Source organism: Chinchilla lanigera, unplaced genomic scaffold (genome assembly GCF_000276665.1).
Source record: "Chinchilla lanigera isolate Chin_1 unplaced genomic scaffold, ChiLan1.0 scaffold00047, whole genome shotgun sequence".
NCBI lineage: Eukaryota > Metazoa > Chordata > Mammalia > Rodentia > Chinchillidae > Chinchilla > Chinchilla lanigera.
The window spans coordinates 10056206-10075650 of NW_004955448.1; the positions used below are offsets into that span (position 1 = coordinate 10056206).

A 19445-nucleotide genomic window follows, 5' to 3' on the forward strand; every position below is an offset into this window, starting at 1 on the left:
TATCAATGTAGTTAATATTAACTTTAAAATGCTCAAGGTGAAATTTATTTGAAAATAAGTCATGTAGCATATGAACTTGGAAACAGAGTAGAACAAAAATGTAAGGTGGGATGAGTCAGGATACGAAAAGGAGAAGAAAAAATCTTATGCTTTTTAAACCTATGATCAACGAAATGAATGTGACTCAAAGAAACTATCTTCCTGTAAAAAAATAAGTCATATAGATCAGGAATAGGCAAGTCTTACAATGAAAAAGAAAACCTAGTCTTGCACAGTCACTGTGACTAGCAAGCCTGTTATAAAAACAAACGCCCATAGAGGTGTGACTTTTGTGTACCTCCCTATGTGTCAGCTAGCAGCACAAATGCAGAGGTGACAGGCCAGGTTGGGTTTAACAAATAACACCTTAGAGCAAACATATACCAAAGCTTTCCGCTGCCAAATAGTGCATGACTGGACAAATGTAAATATCTGGACCCAGAGGAGTCCTCCTTGGTTGTTTAAAGATGCTAAATGCAAACATCATGAGGAGCCCAGGGACCATTAAGCTTCTACTTTCTTTCAAATTTACGAGCATATGGCCTTATAGCTTGGATTTCAGCAGAGCATCAGCAGTATCTTGTAAATGGGGAATGTCATTTTAAACAAATTAACATACAGTAGTGTTCACTTTGTTATGGTGCACAGTTCTGAGAGTTTTGACACATGCACAAATTCTTGCAAACCACCACAGCAAACAGAAATCAGACCAATCCCAATACCCAAATAATAGCTCATATTGACTCTTTTTGGTTGTACTGCTTCTTAACCTATAGTCCCAGGCAGTCATTGGTCTGCTCTCTCTGCCAATAGAGTTGCGTTTTCACAGAAGTCATATAAATGGAATTATTTGGTATGTAGTCTTTGGCAGATTTTGATTTTGCGCTATCACAAGTTATTTTGAAACTACATCTAGACCTGAACATCAGAACAAAACTGAGTGCCAGTTCAGTTGGAGACAAGCTGAGGTTTAGTGATCTATCTGCTTTCTTCTCATTCTTTGTTACATAACATATTTGCATATCTGCATAAATGCTTTAAGCACAGGGCCTTTCTTCTCAAGAACATCAGTAACTTTCTACCATCAATGGAGCCAGACATTATCCCCTAATCATTTACTGATCAATAGTTTTTAAATCAGGCTACACTGCACTGTACTGGTTATCTAAAGGTGAAAGGCCCTCATCTCTGCTTGCAAGCTGCAAGAAGGTATACTTCAACCATTCTCAGGACAGGTGTCTCCTGTAGATTTTTTCATTGTCTTCACACAATATCTGCGGCCATCATCATTTTCATTTTTTCAGCATGTGAGCCTGTATAACATACCATGTGCCATCCTTAAATGTGGGACAAAACAGTGAACAAAATATAACGTACTTCTGTCCCCATGGAATTTATAATTTAGCTGGTGGAGAGAAATAATAATTCATAAATACAATAAATATGTAATTTATATGGTATGCTAAAAAGTGAGGATGATATGTAAAATGAAAAAAGAAATAGGGTGAAATACAGGAGTGCTAGAGGAGGATAGGGTTGCTATTTTAAGTGATTTGCAAAGTACATTTTTAGAGAAGAGGCTACTCTCAAGGGGACATTTGGAGGACTAACCCTAGAGCCCTCCAACATAAAGTTAAAGGGAAAGGGTGAACCAGGTGAGATAACTAGAAGGATGAGAGTAGAAGTAGGGGAAAAAGCCAAAGAATATGGTTTCCTGGAAACCAGTGAAGGACATATGTCAGGAAGAGGGAGTGGCCAATTCTGCCAAAGACCAAAGATAAGCAGCGTAAAGACAGAGGAAATCATTCTGTTAAATGATGAGGAGGTTCTGATCTTTTAAAAAAAGTTTTGTTGGAAGGAGGAGGGAAAAAGCTTAATTGGGTGTGTTTAAGAGAGAGTGGAAGGGCAGGAAATGAATCTGAATATAGGCAACTTAAAGTAGTTTTATTCCCGAGAGAACCGTAGAATAGAGGTGTAGCTGACACGGATCACATTGTCCTTTCCTGTTTGGCTCTCTGTGCGCTCACTGCCCATCCTTAGCCATCTAGCCTTGACAGCCCAGTCCCTCAAAGAAGCCTTTACTGACTCACCTGAGCCATTCTCTCTGGGCAGGGGATGGTATAGCTCAGTGGTGTAGTTCCTGCTTAGCATGCACAAAGCCCTAGATTCACTCCTTAGCAACACACACACACACACAAATTGCCAATCTGTGTTTTGTACTACATTGCTACAGGGAATGAAGATTCCCTACATTTTTAGCTGTCCACACAATAGTTCTCTGCCCTCCCAGGTGGTCTTTAACTCCTAGTCTGACAATTGGTACCATTCTCATCATTCCACACCTCATCTCTTTTCTCTTTCTCTCTTAGCCTGGTATGATCTCTCATTAAAGGGTAAAGATTTTCCCATCATTAACTCTTCCAGAACATGAGAATACTTGGTACCAGAAGACCAACTAATTCATAGTAAACTAATTCATAGACCAAGTAAGTCCATAGTGAATTCATGGCCTGGCTTATTGTAGAAGCAAATGTAAATTCTGTATCCATTGGAGTTTTGCTAAAAGTGAATACATATTTGTAGAGTTAAAAAAATGAATCTGCAATGATGATTACCTTATTTTGTTGCTATTTTTACAAAATTTATTAGACCTGTCTAAGCAAAATTGGCATCCCAATCAGAATTTATGTGATTCATGGTAAGGCAGATTTTGAACTACCAGCACATGATTTATAGGCAAATGTTTTGGCTAGAATGCTTCTTTGGTAATCAGAGTTTCTTTGTATCCTCTCCTCCTCCTCCTCCCCGTCTCCCTCCTCTTCCTCCTTCTTCTCCTTCTCCCCCTTCTCCTTCTTCTTCTCCTCTTCCTCCTCCTCCCCCTCCTTCTCCTTCCTCTTCTCCTGAGACAGGATCTTGCGATGTAGCCCAGACTAGCCTTGAACTTGCAGTGATCCTCCTGCCTCACCCTCCCTAGTGCTGGGACTACAGCCATGTGCCACCATGCCCGATTTAGAGTTTCCTTGTATCTTGTTTGAACATCATCATCCTAAAATTATCGGATATATTTGTTTGCTTATCTCTCAATTCAGAGACCATATTTGCATCTAGTTTTAAGTGTTGCTATAGACAGAGAAGGAAGGCATCTATCCTCCTTTCTTGAGTTTAATAGGTAAACTGAACTGTAAACCTAAAATGAGGAGGAGAACTCTCATTTTCCTCTGCACCTTGGCCTGGGCTTTTCTGTGTCCTCCCTCCCAGCTCACTCCTTTCTTCCTTTCCTCTCTGCCTTCCACTGGACCTTCATAACCATCAGCATTAACAACTGCTTCCGTTCAAAGGAGAGAATGAGCAATAGAAAGAGGGGAAGGGAAGGAAGAAAAGGAAAGGAGGACTTTTGCATATTTCTGACTTTTAATTATATTATCGTATTTCTCCTACTCTCACAGTGAAATACTTGTCAGCCACTATTTTGAATTATTCACATGTCTAAGGAGCCAGAGAGATAAAATGAAGGGTATATTTTTACTCTTCAAATTTCTCACTCTACTTCTAAATTTTACTTAGAAAGATGATACAGAATTTTCTTATATTAGCTGTGAAAGAGAAAATAGTGAGATTTGCTAAAGATCTGTTATATGGCATAGAGGACAGTTGTTTATTTTCTTGTACTTGAAAATGCACAAATGTTTAGACCATTAAATTTGCCCAGTAGGGACAAGATTCGGGAGCGAGGTAGACCTTTCATGATGTGAAACATGCTCAATTATGCTTTAGGAAAAGCTAGGTTTTCTCCGCAAAACCAAACTAAACTTATAGAGGAGCTGGAAATTACGTGGAAAATGTTCCTGAGTTCACCATTCTCGAGTAACTGGTTCCTCTCCTTCTTCTTCAGTTGCCCACAGGAGTATTAGACAGACCAGAAGCAGCTCTCCCTTGCAGAGTGAAGCACAGGATTTCCAGCTCTGGCCATGGGCTCTCATTCCTAACCCAAGCATGGCTCTCAGAGAAGGGACATCTTGGCCTTTCTGTGTTCCCTATGCTCACTGCCCCTGTCTAGACGCCTCTGTCCACACAATCAGGCCCTAAAAGCTAGCCATTGTAGGAGAACACACCCCAGCGCTTGTTTCTGTGTTGCCCATCAACATCCCCCATGCCGGATGAGTGGTGTCTCTTACCAAGGTAACTGGGCCCTTCTGGGGGAGCATAGTTCAGAAAGCCTCAGGGGTATCCACTTTCCCCACTTCTCTTTCTCCTGTCTCAGTTGCTCGCTTCCAGTAATCCCATGGCAACTCTTTGGAAAACAAATTCATACCTACTCCTCTTACTCTTCCTTGAATGCGTGTAGTTGCTGATGACCAAGATCTAGATTAAGGAATTTAATAAGAAAAATAAACACCCACAATAGAATTATGTCAATTAGCAAACTAACATAAAATTTGTTATGGAAGTAGAACAAAGAATTTTTTTAAAAATGAGCTAATAAGTAAGTAAAACATTTAATAAATATGCCTTTTATACAGTATGTAAGAGATAAAATAATAATTCAGGACCTTGTATTTAGATGGTAAGAAGGATTTCCCCTTTCCTTATGAGCAGAGTAAAATATGGATAAAGAAATGATAAATGAATATAGCAGCTGCTACATTGGCTTGAAAACTAGTAATGAGGTAGTAATGAATGCCAAGTTCTGTGGCTCTTCATAGGTTGCCCAATAATGAAATACTGAATAAGTACAACAGTGCTTGTTCCTCCTCACCAGACAGATACACATCTGTGTAAGTGGCCATCTGGCAGGCCTTGGGAGATGAAATTGTCATGCCTCATTGTCTGAGTTTCTGTGAGATCCCTAAGAAAACATTTCCCAGCTCAATCATCCCCTAAGCTACTATTTTTGTGTGAAAATGGGATGAGTCCCTGGCATCTCTCCTCTGTAGACCCTGACATTTGGTCAGGCAATACTGATTTATTCCAAGGGCAGTGTTTAACATTGTAATTGACAGTGTCTTCTTGAAGGTCATTTGTTTACTATTATTTAGCCCTATTCTGTCAGAAAAATAAATATGTATTATTGATAATGAGTTCTATATTTTCCAGGTACCAAGGGAATGAAAAAGGAGAACAAAATATACCTGAAGCCAAATAGGAAAAAATACATAGAAATTCATTAATGTTCTTTTTAGTGAGAACTGTCAATTTCCTCAGATAAGCTCATTCTAAAAGGCCAACTTTGCCTCTTTATTCTTTATTCTTTGCACAACACTGGGTACCTTACTTGCTGCTGGTTCTAATACTACAATAATGGGATAATATAAAATTTGAGATGTTTTCCAAAGAAGAAGTTTTTTTTACTGTTTTTTGTTAATAGCACTGCTTGCTGATATCACTGGCTATTTTCACTGATCTCAGGAGGAGAATTGCACATTAGCAAAGCCAGGAAACAGAGGTTTGGAGTTTGAGGCAGTCTTCTAAATGACTAGTAAATGATCTATGAGAATGCTACATTTAGAAGTTGAGCCCATAATAGACACTCAATAAACATACTTACTGACTTAGTAGGACACCATATAAAGTAGGACAGTGAGGCCTTGAAGATATGGATTTGCTAGAACTACAGGTGTAGGAAATAAAACAACTTGGGGATGATCAAGCCACTTATGGTAATAAAATCAAGAATTACTGAGAAAGAAATCTGTGTTTCTGTTCCTTGTGCTGCAAAGAAATATGTGTCTCTAAGACTCTATACAGCACACTTTGTTGAATGAATCTATAATAGAACATTGTAATATTCTCTCTGTGGGATTCCCAGAAGCAACATGACATCAGCTCTGTCAGAGATTTAGAAGTGCTTTGTGGTGTAAAACTGAAAGAAATGGAACATCACCTTTGCAAGTTCGGGCAGAATCTGTAGTGAGGGATGCCCCTAGTACAAAGAGCTGGGAAGAGCAGTGTGGAAGTGACTCACGTTCAAAGCTCACCATGAATCCTGCACTTAACTAATTCATCCCTGCATCAGGCAGTAGTTTTTGTGGCCCAGTCCCTTCAGGAGGAAACAGAATTAGGTAGTGCATCTCAGATCATCAAATACTTTCATAGCTGTGCGTAGGATGGGAGAGTGAGGGGATCTATTTATTCCCTTACTATTCCTGGTTTGTTGCTAATGTTTCAAAAACATTTTAGTGCAAAATAATGTACATAATAGGCTTAGAGTCAAGGCATTCTCCACCCAAGGGCTCTAAAATCTGACATTTAGTCTCATGGCAAGAATTGAGCCTGACAGTGATGCCGCAGAGTGATGCCTGCATCAGGCTGAATTCATTACCATCTCCACGCCCTGAAGAGAGAAGGATTGGGGCAGGAACTTGAGAGATGGCAGCTGTGACAGAACTGTCTTCTGATGTGAAGTGTAATCATATTGGCCTGTCTCTATTGATATTTCTCTGTAGACACGTACTCCACTTTTAGAATATTCTGTAACAGAAACTGCATGTCACAGGGTATTACATGACAGTGGGAATTCAGTGTCAGAGAACTATGATGAATATCACCACTAAGTGTCTAAAATAATGCCCACTCTATTACTCTCTATCCCTTTGTCACAGCCGCTTCCCGATTCATACACACATACGTGTGTATGTTATACACGTAAGCCTATATCATATATGGAACTGTATACAGTTTTCTGCTCCTCCCCAACAGTAAAATGTAAGCTTCTAGGACAGGGAGCTTTTCTTCTGTACCCTGCTGTCTAGAACAGTATCTAATATGTATAAGCACTTAGAATATCTGTTGAATGAAGAAATTATATAATCTAGTTTTCCTAAATCTTAGCTGGGTGTTCTATTTGCTTTCATTTCTTTTTCTATGCCCCACTTCAAATTATTTAGCTGGTTTTTCTGATCTAGAGGCACCATTGGAATGTAGTGGCATAGTTTGCCAATACGGCTTCTGGCCCAGTAACTCCATGATGAGCTCCCTCCTCCCTTTACCTCCTATGGGTAAAAGCAATAGCTCCTGTGCTTTAGCTACTTCTTACTTTAGACAGATTTAATTATCATTGTGTCTTGTTGTTGCTCCTCATCTTGGCTGAGGAGTCCCCTCTTGATTTTCAATTTGTCTTCCTACGCTGGTTTCTTTAAGCACTTCCCAAGTTTTGGTATTTTCTCTAACTACTTAAACATTAATGAAAGTCAGAATTGTGCAGCAAGAACATGAACACTAAATTCAAGCAAATCTGGGTTTAAATCCTCCTGTCAGCACTTACCAGTCTCTGCCCTCGGGCAAGTTGCTTAATTTCACTACCATTCAGTTCCCTCATCTGTAAAAATTAGTTAATGATAATATCCAGCACAAATAGTGGCAGAGAGGAAGCATTCCATATGCATTTTTTAACTAATAATTTGTGTCTAGACATACGTCCCCAGGCTCTACCATGTGCAGAGTCTCCAGACCTGTCTGTTACGGTCCCTGCTGGATTTAAAGTTCAGAATCCTCACATAAAGGCTGAGTCACATCATCTCCCTGTCACCTCCTGCCACATCCTGCAACCTAGGGGAGACTGCCTGTGGATTGTATAGGACTTCAACTTTCAAAAGATACTTGGGCAGGTATTTAGCTCAGTGGTACAGCACCTACCTGGCAAGCATGAGGTCCTGAGTTCGATTCCCAGTACTCCTCAAATTGTCTAAACAATATCAGCTCAAAAAAAAAAATACTAGATAGCACAAAAAACTGGTATCATAGGAATGCTGATGTTTATTTAGCAAATAGTAATATTTTAAAATGCCAATTTCTACTATCACCATTATTTCATTAAAAGTATTTAGTGCCCACCAACTAGAATAGATTTCTAGTTGAAATACACAATTAACAGTCATTCTAAAAAAAATATCTAGCAACTGAGCAGTGCCATCTGTGGATTTACATCTTTCCTATTGCACTGCCTTGGTTTTTCTCCTTTCAATGGAAACCTATGAAAACTTAATAGAGGCAAACACTTATTCACAAGCTGGCATTTGAAAACCTTTCTCTATCAGCTTGCACTATCTCAAGCTTTCTCTTAAAAATATTGAAGGGAATATTCTGTAACCTCCTCTGAGCACTCTTTCTGACGGTCAGTCCTACTGTGTCAGAAATTTTAATTGCACATGAGACCTTCTGACCTGTATATTGAAATTGGTGACTTGTTTTAATATATCTTAATATCTGCTCCCTGTCACTCAACTATCAGACGCTTTATTTCTGTAATATGCATAGAATTGGGTCATCCAGGCTATCCTGAATATTCTAGATAAAATTCATCCACACACCAGAGTTTTTTTTTCTCTCAAACAGATGATAAGACTTTGCATCCATCAGGTAGATTTACCCATAACCTCAGAACACCCTGAAGAGATAACATGTAATCAGATCTTAAAAGTTAAATAATGCAAGAGATAATAACTATGCAAACAACAGTGTAAAGAGTGTCACAAGACAGTGTATGATTAACTGACAAATTAGTGGCATTGAAATCCCTGCTTTAGTAACCTAGAATTAGTGAGCGATCACTGGTGCCTTGAAAGTCTGTGTTAAATTGTTCATGAGATAGTGCATTACTTCCTTCACTATATTTCTTTCGTAGGCTCTTTATTTCCTTTCCAGTGTTCTAGTTCTTGTCTAATTTCTGCCTTTAGCAGAAGTCTTTCTGACCACTACTCAAATATTTGTTACTGCATTGAGTCCTCCAAATTCTCCTGATCAGACATCTGTGCTTCTTATGTGCATCCAAAGCAATGGGTTTTTTTGGTTCTTCTTTTAAGTACCATCTTAATGCTTGCTGTATCTGCTTGTCACTAACTGTTCACAGACTCCTGGTTATTGGCTTTTCTGAATAGTCTTTGCTACTAGTTTTATGCTTTCAAAAAGATGTGGCCTGTCTTCTTCCTTGACTGAATGAGCACTTCTCAACAAGTCAAGCCCCCTCTCTTAGCCTCCTCTCACACTTCTCCACACCTCTACCACATTTACTCCCGTTTCACTATCTAATCATGCTAAATTTGGTTGCTATTTTGTAGATTCTCTTTCAGCTAAACTGCAATTGTTCACACAGTTATAAGACCAATACTTAAATCCTAAAGACTCCTCAACTATGTAATTTGGATTCAATGGTAACCACAGAATCAGTGATAACCAGAGAGAAAAATGATGATGCTAGAAACTGATACTTTAAAAAAAATCATTGTTTGATAAAATAAAAATTGGAAATCCTATGAAGCAGACTTTGCCACAAGCAGTAACAACACTGTCTTTGGAAGTGTTGTTAGCCCATGTGAACCACACATTTGACAATTCCTAGGTTAGCAGACGTGGGGAGACATTAGGGTAGGAAAACTATGTGGTTCAACTTTGACAAAGTAATGTTTAAGTTTAACTCCTAGGGTAACCCCTGAGGGGTAGAACTGGAAAGTCTGTGAATCATTAAGGCTGGAGAGTAATGTCTAGATGATAAATAAGTTACTGAGTTTAACTAAATTGAATCATCAAAGCCGGGCGTGGTGATGCACCCCTGTAATCCCAGCACTCAGGAGGCTGAGGCAGGAGGATCGTTGCGAGTTCGAGGCCAGCCTGGGCTACAAAGTGAGCTCAAGGCTAGCCTGAACTGCATAGTGAGACCCTGTCTCAAAAAGAACCATCAACAAATGAAATGATGTATGTGACTACACTTGTAAACCCTGAGCTTTACATAACTAAGTCAGCACAACTACAGTTCTGTAGCTGATTAAACTCCACTGATGTTTCAGTTAGGTGCTTAGTGCCATTGGACAAATAATAAAAACAAACAAAAGAAATAAGGACATCAGAGGACAGGTTCTGGCCTGCCTCTGACCCACTGAAAACTTTGCCTTTCTAGGATTTTACATTCTTTCCTTAAAAAAAGTAGAATACTTTTCTCTGATTTCAAAAATTCACTGTATCAATTATAGCTAATTTTCAGTTGTTTTAATTCACTGTCTTCAACAAAAACCTATGAAGCATTCACAGCTCCTCCTCTCTTCAAATCCTTGGTCTGGTATCACTTTTAGTTATTTCAATTATTTATTTAACTAGCATCCATTACATCCTTTTGCCAGTGCAATGATAAATAATATAACTGTGGTGTTCAGACATTTTATTTCAATCATGGCAGTTTAACAATATTGTAATACTAGTAATTCCTTATTTTGTTGTATGAGATTTGTCAACTGTACAAGTGGATATTCTTTCTCATTTTAAGAAAGTAGTATTTCAGTGAGACAAGTGACCAAATTTATGTCTACATAACTTTAACATCAGGTTGATCGCCTACAGCTAAAGAATTTCTATTTAGAGATTAAAAATAAAATAAAATGAATTTGTTTGCTAGTATTTATATGCAAAGATATGTGTTTTAAAAATAAGAAATGAATGCCATGCAGCTTTCAAATTCATGAATAACTACTCCCAAGTGATGGTTGGCATAAATATAAATAAAATGAAAGAAAACACTTTGGTGTGTAAATAACTCAAGAGCAAACAAAGGAAACGTGGACAACTGAGCATCGTATCAAAACGTTTTGTCTGAACACTGGCAAACATACACAGTTTAAATGTATGGAACATGTAGAATGTTGTAATTATCCACTTAAAATATCAAGATTGATTGATTTCTTCTAGGTTTTATTTGAAGGTAAACAACTAGCCCTAGACATAATCAATGAACAATTTACAAGGAAACTAAATCATTCTCTTTAACCGTGTTCACATTCTTAATAACTAGTTCTGATTAAGCAATGTTAGAAAAAGACTCAGACTTGCACTGTGTTCCCCATATTTTCCAAGTGACCTTGGGCAAATGCTTTCTTATTTACATGTCACCTCCATTCATTTAATGAGTGTAATCTTGTTAAAACCGAACTTGAATTTGCCGCTACTCTGCCCAGACTCTCCAGTAACTTTGAGTGGAGGTTAAAAAAAATGTGTTTAAAACAGCCTTTGGTCAGGCGTGGTAGCACACACCTGTGATCTCAGCACTTAGGAGACTGAGGATCGCTGCAAGTTTGAGGTCAGCCTAGGCTACAAAGTGAGCTCAAGGCCAACTTGAACTGCATAGTGAGACCCTGTCTCAAAAAGACTAAGGAAACAAACAAATAGCCTTCCACGTTTCTCTTCTTGCTTCCTTTTTTGCTCACTCCATCTTTGCCACCTTGGCCTCCAGCAGAACATGAACATGTCCTCGTGCTTTTCCCTCATTATCCATGTGTGTGGTACACTTACATCCTTCTTTGTTTATTTGTCACCTTGTCAATGAGGAAGTCCTAGCCCAACACTCCTTATAACCAACCTTGCTTAATTTTTTTGTCACTTAAAAATCATCAAACATGCTGCTTATGTTACTGGCTGTGATAATTTTGTGTCAACTTGACTTGCCTGTAGGATGCCCAGTTGGCTGGTAAAATTTTATTCCTGGGTATGCCTGTAAGAGTGTTTCTGCAAGAAAACATCTGAATGAAGACTGAATAAAAACGATCTCACATTGCCAGTGTGGATGACTTCAGCCAATCCATGGAGGCTCCAAGTAGAAGAAAAAGACAGGAATGGAGAATTCTTTCTTTTCTTGAGCTGGGACATCCATCTGCTCCTGGGACCTAACAATGGAGCTTGTAGTTCTTGGACCTTGAGGCTCCAAACTTATACTAGTATAATCCCTTCCATCCACTTTCTGGTTTCCAGGTCTTTGGAATCACTGGCTCCTTCATCCTTAGGTCTTTGCACCAAATTACACAGCCATGTACCAGGTTCTCTGGCCTGAAAATGGCAAATGGTGGGATGTCTCCCTCTCTATGAACACGTAAGCCAAATCTCATAATCTTTCTCTTCGTATACATCTACATATTTCGTACTGGTTCTGCTTCTGTGGGTAGTCCTAATTTACTAGCTTTTTTTTTCGTCACTTCTGACTAGAATGAAAAGCCCACAAAAGCATGAATTTTTGTTTTGTTCACAATTGTACTTCCAGTATCTAGATGTACACCTGATACCAAAAACAAAAGAAACTCAAAACTGTTTTTTGAATGAATGATCTCATATTTCTTGAGCACATATATCTGAGGATCCAGATGTGAATATAACTTTGCTCCTGAAGGTTGGGGAGGTCACAATCTGCAAACGAGTCAACTTTTACCAAGTCAACTGGGGTAACTTGGGTAAGAGGGATAAATACAAGGTATGTTTGTTGCATGGAAGTTAGAGCTTCCAACTCTTCTATAGGAGAGGGGGAAAAGGCTTCAAAAAGAAAGGGATATTCTAGTTGAGTGATCAGTTGGATGAGGCAAGAGATACTAAGTAGAGAAAAAGTTCATATATAGGGGCATTTCTTACATTAGAGTTTTACAAATTGAAAGAAGCAAGATACATGCAAGTGCTTGTAAATAAATGCAATGATGGAAAATATCATTATTTGCTTGTATTAATTTTTCTTTTCTCATTTATATCCTCTACAATGTATTTCATGATGGAGCTTTATGGCAAAAGACAATGATATGTATTCAAATTTTATCAGAAATAGATTATCAAAATTGATATACTCAGATAGGCCAAAGAATATATGAAATCTTTAGCATGGCTAAGCATTTCAAAGCATGTTTTTCAGTAATTAAAAGCTGTTATCTCTAATTTCTCAGGCTGAGTACAAATTAAATAGGACACTATGAAAAAAATTAGCCTTAAAATAAACTATGCTGTATTTCTCAAGTGTACAAATTGTTAATTAGAGTTGGGAAGTTGAACAGAAGGGGCTTAAAAAAAGACCTTCAATTTCAAATTAAAACTGAAAACGGTCCATGTTTGGCACTGGGGTTAATAAAGAGCTTAGAATTATAGGCGCTAAAATTATAGTTGAGCATTTATGAAATATTTTTAAAATTTTGATTTAACTTTTTATAGTTATTGAGTGAAATTTGTGTTTTGCCTTTTATTTTGGTAGGCAATTTTGGATATTTTAAACTAAAAATATTTTTAATCTAGTAAATCAGTTTTATATTTTGATATTTACTTTAATTTGCATGTATATAATACCTTCAATCTCTGCATACTCTGACATCAACTGCATTTTGTTCTTCAAAAACTTAGGTTAGGGGTAAACAAATTATGGTCTGAAGACCAATTATGGTCTGTCACCTGTTTTTATGCTGCCTGAAAAAGTGAAGAATTTTATTTTGTTAAATAGTCTTGGGTAAAAATCAAAAGAGCAGTATTATTTGTGGCACATAAAACTCACATGAAATCCTTACTTTAATGTCTATAAATAAAGCTGTATTTCAACAGCCATACGCCATTGTTCACGTGATACTTATGACCGCTTCACATTACAGCAGAGATGAGCAGCAGCCACAGAGGATATTTACTATTTGTCTTTTATAGAAATTTTACTGACCCCTGCTTTAGCTCATTACGACCAACAGGATGCAAGTTATATGACAAGCTTGGTTATCATAGTATGGTATACCTGAAAGAAATAACAAATTATAAATACGTTATTTGTTATATTATTTATTATGTCATATTATGTAATAAATACATAATTTATCAATTGCATGTTTCTTAATTTCATCTTTAAATTTTTAAAATATTTGGAAAAGGTTATATTTCATATACTGAAAATTAAAGGAAGCAGGGTATATGGATGCGCTACATGCACTTATTTGGATTCTTTTGTACTGAAGTCAAACTTGCTGTAGCTCTCTAAATATTATCTTCTATAAGTCCTTTTGAAATTTTCATTTTTAATTGTAAACTAACAAATTGTACTTGTATATATTTATGTTATTAAAGTGATATTCTGATTGATGACTACAATTTAGAATAATTAAATCAAGCTAATTAATATCTTCATCACCTTAAATACAAGTCAGTTTTGAGGTGAAAGCTTTTAAAATTTATTTTCTGAAAGATTTTGACATTTAGCCAGGTATCATGGTGCACGCCTGTAATCCCAGCCCTTGGCATGCTGAAGACGGAGGATCCTTGTGAGTTCGAGACCAGCCTGGGCTACAGAGTGAGCTCAAGGCCAGTCTGAACTGCATAGCGAGACCCTGTCTCAAAGCCAAAAATAAAAAAAGAAGATTCTGACATTTACAATACCTTATCATTTCTTAAATGTTATGGGCAATGCAGCTGAAAAATCCCCTTACTCCTCTTACCTAATCAAGTTTTTGTACATTTTGTTCCTCCTCTCCCTGTCACCCCACTGCCCAGTCCCTGGTAACCACTACTCTATTCTCTGCTCCTTTGAGTTAGTTTTAGGCTCCCCATGTGAGAACATGAGATACTTAACTTTTTACGCCTGGCTTTTTTCACATCACATAATGTTCTCCAATTCCATAAGTGAAAGTCTGAATAGTATTCCACTGTGTATATACAGCAGATTTTCTTCATCCATTCCTCCATCAATAGACATGTAGGATAATCTCATCTTCATTACTGTGAATAACAGTGCAGTGAACATGGGAGTGGAGACAGCTTTTCAACTACAGACCTTTTGGGTAAATATTTAGTAACAAGATGGCTGGATGATATGGTGATTTTTTTTCAGTTTTTAGGGAATCTATATACAGTTCCCATAGTGGTTTTACTCGTTTATATTCCCACCAAGCTATTTTTTAAATGTATTATTCTTCTAAATGTTACTAACTTACTAACAAAGCATATTAAAATCCTTACTTTACATACATTTTAGAATTTTGATATTTTGCATGCCTCTTTGTCAATGGGAGGAGAATAATGTGTTTTATTCAGTAGCTGGCATGATGTATAACTTTAAATCTTCAGACAGAATTGTATGTGGGGGCTGCTCTTGTACTCTTTCCCAGAGCTCTGCATGTTGGGGGACACAGAGGTTGAAAAAAGAGCAGAGAAAGTAGAAAGGATGGAGAAGGCGAGCAGGGTGATGACTGTGTACAAAGGGAATTTAAAAAGAAAAAGGAAGCGAGCCAATTAGGATCAAAGGAACATGCATATCTCTGTGCCCTGCGGCAGTCTATGGACCCTGAAAAAGTAGATTTGTTGTAAGAAAGTCTTTTTCCTTTCAAAAATCTCAAAGAAGCAGATTGAGGCATAGTAAGATTACTAGTCATACTATCACCTGATGATGAAACCTGGCTAAATCTGTGCACCAAAGAATTATTAAAGATCCAGAGTTAAAGATTTAAATTCACAATTATCTAACATTACCTTACAGGGAAAGTGTAACCCTATTGCCTTAAAGACGAATTAATAAAAATATTGCTTATGTCTGAGACTCCTTTATGCAACATTAATTAACTGTTTAGTTTAAGTACAGCTCTAGAACTGCAGGCTAATGAAATACAAACGTGTGGTCCAATCTGGAGGCTACTAGGCACATACGTCTGCTGTGCCTTCCAATGTGGATGGTCTCAGATGACCTGTGTTCTAAGTACAAAGCACACACCAGATTTTAAAGATTTAGCATCAAAGAAAAAAAGTAGAATTTTTGTTATAAACTGAGGTTTTTACAGTGGTTACATCTTGAAAGAGTAATATTTTATAGTATTTAATATTTAGACACTGTGTTGGGTTATATAAATGTTATTAAAATTAATTTTACACATTTCTATGTAGCTTTTATAATGTGGCTCAAAAATTTCAAAACACACATGGCTGCTGTTATATTTCCATTGCTAGCCTGGAGTGGAAGGGAGGATATGTGTCCCAAAGAACTCGTGTTTTAGGCAGACCAGTACGTAAACTAACCCTGGCAGACGACAGCCATGTAAACGTGGGCTGCTCTGGCCGCATCCAGGCAAGATGCCTAGAATGCCCAGTGGGGATCAAAAGAACCTGTAGTAAGAGGTGATGTGTGGGTAGAATCTTCAAGGATGGACAGGAGAAAACTTTATGTCAGGTGGAACATATACTGTGCAGAAAATAGAGCAGTCATTCTGGCTGGGAAACTGTCAACAGTTTGGTATATTTAAATCTAGGGTGAGTTTGTACAAATGGATCAAATAAGATAAAAACATAGACAGGGACCATTAATGAAAGACTTTGAAAGTCCAGCATTAAAGAAAGCTAAGAGGAAAATTAGACCCGGTCTTACACCTAAAAATGTGCCATCTTCCAAAAATATTGAAGAAGCTCTTACACACTTTGGAATGAACCTTCCTCAAAATAGCCTAATGTGATTTCAAGAAATTAGATTGATTGTTCCCTTAACTTCTCCCATGTAGCAACTGACTTCTGATGAGTCAACCAAAACAGGGGTGTCGGTGATATTGTTGTGTAATACACAAAAATATAAATATTACCTACAATGATGCCGAAAAGCAAAACGGCTCATTAAGCAACAAGCAAATGCTTTCTAGAGGATTCAAAATCTCTTAAGGGGCTTGTAATTCACTAATTGTTTATGCAAAAAGGAAGCAATATTCCACCATCCCATGTGCAACTTTACTTGGGCTTCATGAGTAAGAGACAAATGACCAAAACACCAAAATTTGTAAAGAGCTAACAGCGCCGGGCCAGGTCTTCACTGGAAGCTGGTCAGCTTGGCACGATCACTGCTCAGCTTCTGCCCACAAAGGTCCTGCTGTGCACACCTGTGGCCTCCTGATCTCCCCACAAAAATTCAGCTTCTCCTGTCGTCCAGGAACCAATTCATTAGTAAGGGACGCCTTAAGAACCTCTCACAGAGCACAGTGTTTGGTTGAATATGACTTTGTCACTTCACATTCTTTCTTTGGCACCCAGTGTTTGGCAAGGGGCCTTGAAAAAGCATTGGAGCCTTATTATCTTCTGAATGGACACCTGCCGTTCTTTCTACCCATCAAAGATCTGAGCTTCGTATTCCTGTCTGGACTTTCTTCCACTCTAAGCCTTTCTGTGCTGGTCTTCCTCTGGCAAGCTTGTAATGATTCAGAGACAGATACCACCTCTAAGCCAGTTTCACAGTTTATGAGCCTGACTACCTGCTATTTCTGCATTCAAGGCTCCAATGTTAGACTGCATATTGAAAATGCTTACTGAGAAGGGTATACTTTTTAAGGAGTCAGGAGAGTACACGGATTCCGCTGAAAAGGTTTTTGTGACAGTGTTATAGTTTTTAGGTGTGATATCTGGTTAATTTTATGAGCTTCCCTTCACAGGCTAAAACTCCCTTGTAGTATACCAAAGTTGAATCTCCAGAGCTGGCTGAACTCTTCAGTCTTCACTTTTTTCTTTTGTGATTCCTTAGTTCCTCTGAACCAAAAAAGAAATCTTTATTACTAGGGTTCAGAGGTGAATTAATGAACTGTTAGCTAGATATTGGAAAATGGAATGCATACTTCTGAAAGCCGAGCACTTGTGCTAACACAAATAGCTGTATCTCTATATCCACTAATTACTTTCCTGACTTCCTTTCAAACTGTAGCCTGGCACCAAAGAGCCCAGTGTCTGATTTTGCTCCTTTATCATCTAATAACAGAATGGTTGGATCGTTTTCTTCCAGTGCTTTCCTCTTGGCCATGCCTGGGTTTCACAGGTTTTCTCCAGTCAAGGACTGGATCAACTTTCCTGTCTCATTTACAGATGATTTGCTGTAGCCTACAGACCTGTGTCCTATAAACATTGAGGGAAATAGAGCTAAAGAGGAAGACAAGGCTATCAAGAATCTCCTGCTTTGTTCAGACTTGGGCTGTTATTTGGCTCTTTCAGTCATGTTTTGGCAGTCATTTGAGATGCTGTGTGACTTGACTTCAGGAAGTGATCGGTGTTTACATAATGAAAGAAGGGCACCACTCTTTGAGATAATGGATCATTTATATTGGAGTGATTGCTTTCATTGATAACTGAATAATGTGAAGTTACTTTTGTATTTTTAGCCTTTCATTATCCTGCACTATTTAAACACCTTTTTGAATGGTATATTATTAACAAGCCTGCTTCCTAGGTGAATTCTTACTGTTCTGTAATTTATAAACAGAGCAAAGGGTACATGAACCACAAAAAGCAGAGCGATAGAAGTGACCATAGCCATCTGTTCTCAGTGAGGAGCCTGAACGGGCACTATATCTGTGACCGGGCCTTATCAGGACCTGTGAGTGGCTGCGGTGTGCAGCCAGCAGGTAGGACAGGCCTTGGCAGTGACTGGGGGTATGAAGCGTCTGTGAAGACAGCATCACTGACTCCATCAGGAACCATCCCCAATAAGAATGAAAACTTCTCAAATACAAACACACTTTATTAGGTAAAAGAATTCCTCTAGGCTGAAAGAATTGCCTATAGCTGCCTTATGCATCTAGCTCCTTACTACCTAATTTGTAGCACTGAAAGAAGCAGCTCAGACAGTGTTGAAGGTCAATCTCTGTATTTTCGGGGAGTCAGTTACTCGCTGTGTAGAGCTGGGCATTTGCTCAGGTGTGGAACATCAGACAGTCAGTTTCAGCCATCATATGGTAGTACGTAGAGGTACCTGGACAGTAAAAATAATGTACTCATGGGGCTGCGTGGTTGATTTGCAAGGATCTTATCCTGGAAGTATAACATCAAACAGATTATTGACTCCTGAATTGTTTCCAGTTTTTTTTGTGAGATTGTTTTAAACTTTCAAAATGTTTAGAGGCTATTATATCTCATCTCTGACCAAATTGATGCAAAAGCTTTCTAAGGAAGAAGAGGTCATACATCTACATCTTTCTGTTGTGTGATTGTGTTAATTGGTGTCTGGTCCTAGGCTCACAGCCCTCTTGTTTTTATGCGTGACTTGCATTGTATGCTTTGAACTCCTAATCCACACCGGCAGAAAACTCTGAGCTCTCTCAGGCAAAAAAGCAGGTAATTGAAAGCAAAACTGTTAGCTGGATCTGTTCACTATCATCTATTATTATCACCTCCACCCAGCTTCTCACGAAGCCTTTGTAGCTGAGAAGTTGGCCTCTGAAGTCACAGTGGCAATTAATAATGTCTACACCTAAATCAGAATTCCTACTGTGGCTCTTTCTGGTAATATAAGATTCTTCCTGTTTCTTTCATAAATTAGTTGATAACTGTCTCTGCTTCTGTTTGAGTGAAAGGATTTTAATTATACAATGCGCAGGAGCACAAAGCTTCATCTCTCGGGCAGCAGACAAAGGAGGCTCATGATAAAAGCGCATTAAACCTTCATTGAGGTTGTTTACACGTTTGTAAGAGGGGCTGTGGTGTCTCTGATAGCACGGACAATAAATCAAAACCTTAGGATGTTCTTTTCATTAGCCAATGATTTTATAGCCTGTGGTGGCTTTTTAACTATCCATGCATAACATGGAGTGATATAATTTGTAATTACTGCAAATAACTAGTTTTAATTCCCCCAACAGGTATTTAGGGCTTTCCTTTGATTTGGAAGATTCAGATCATGCATTGAGAGTCCCCTA

At 38.1% G+C, this 19445-nt stretch overlaps 1 protein-coding gene across 5 annotated transcripts in view; it reads left to right on the forward strand.

Annotated features, from left to right (window-relative positions):
• The window catches only part of Iqcj (IQ motif containing J), a 249401-nt gene that overhangs the window by 118947 nt on the left and 111009 nt on the right, over window positions 1-19445 (forward strand). The window lies entirely within an intron of this gene.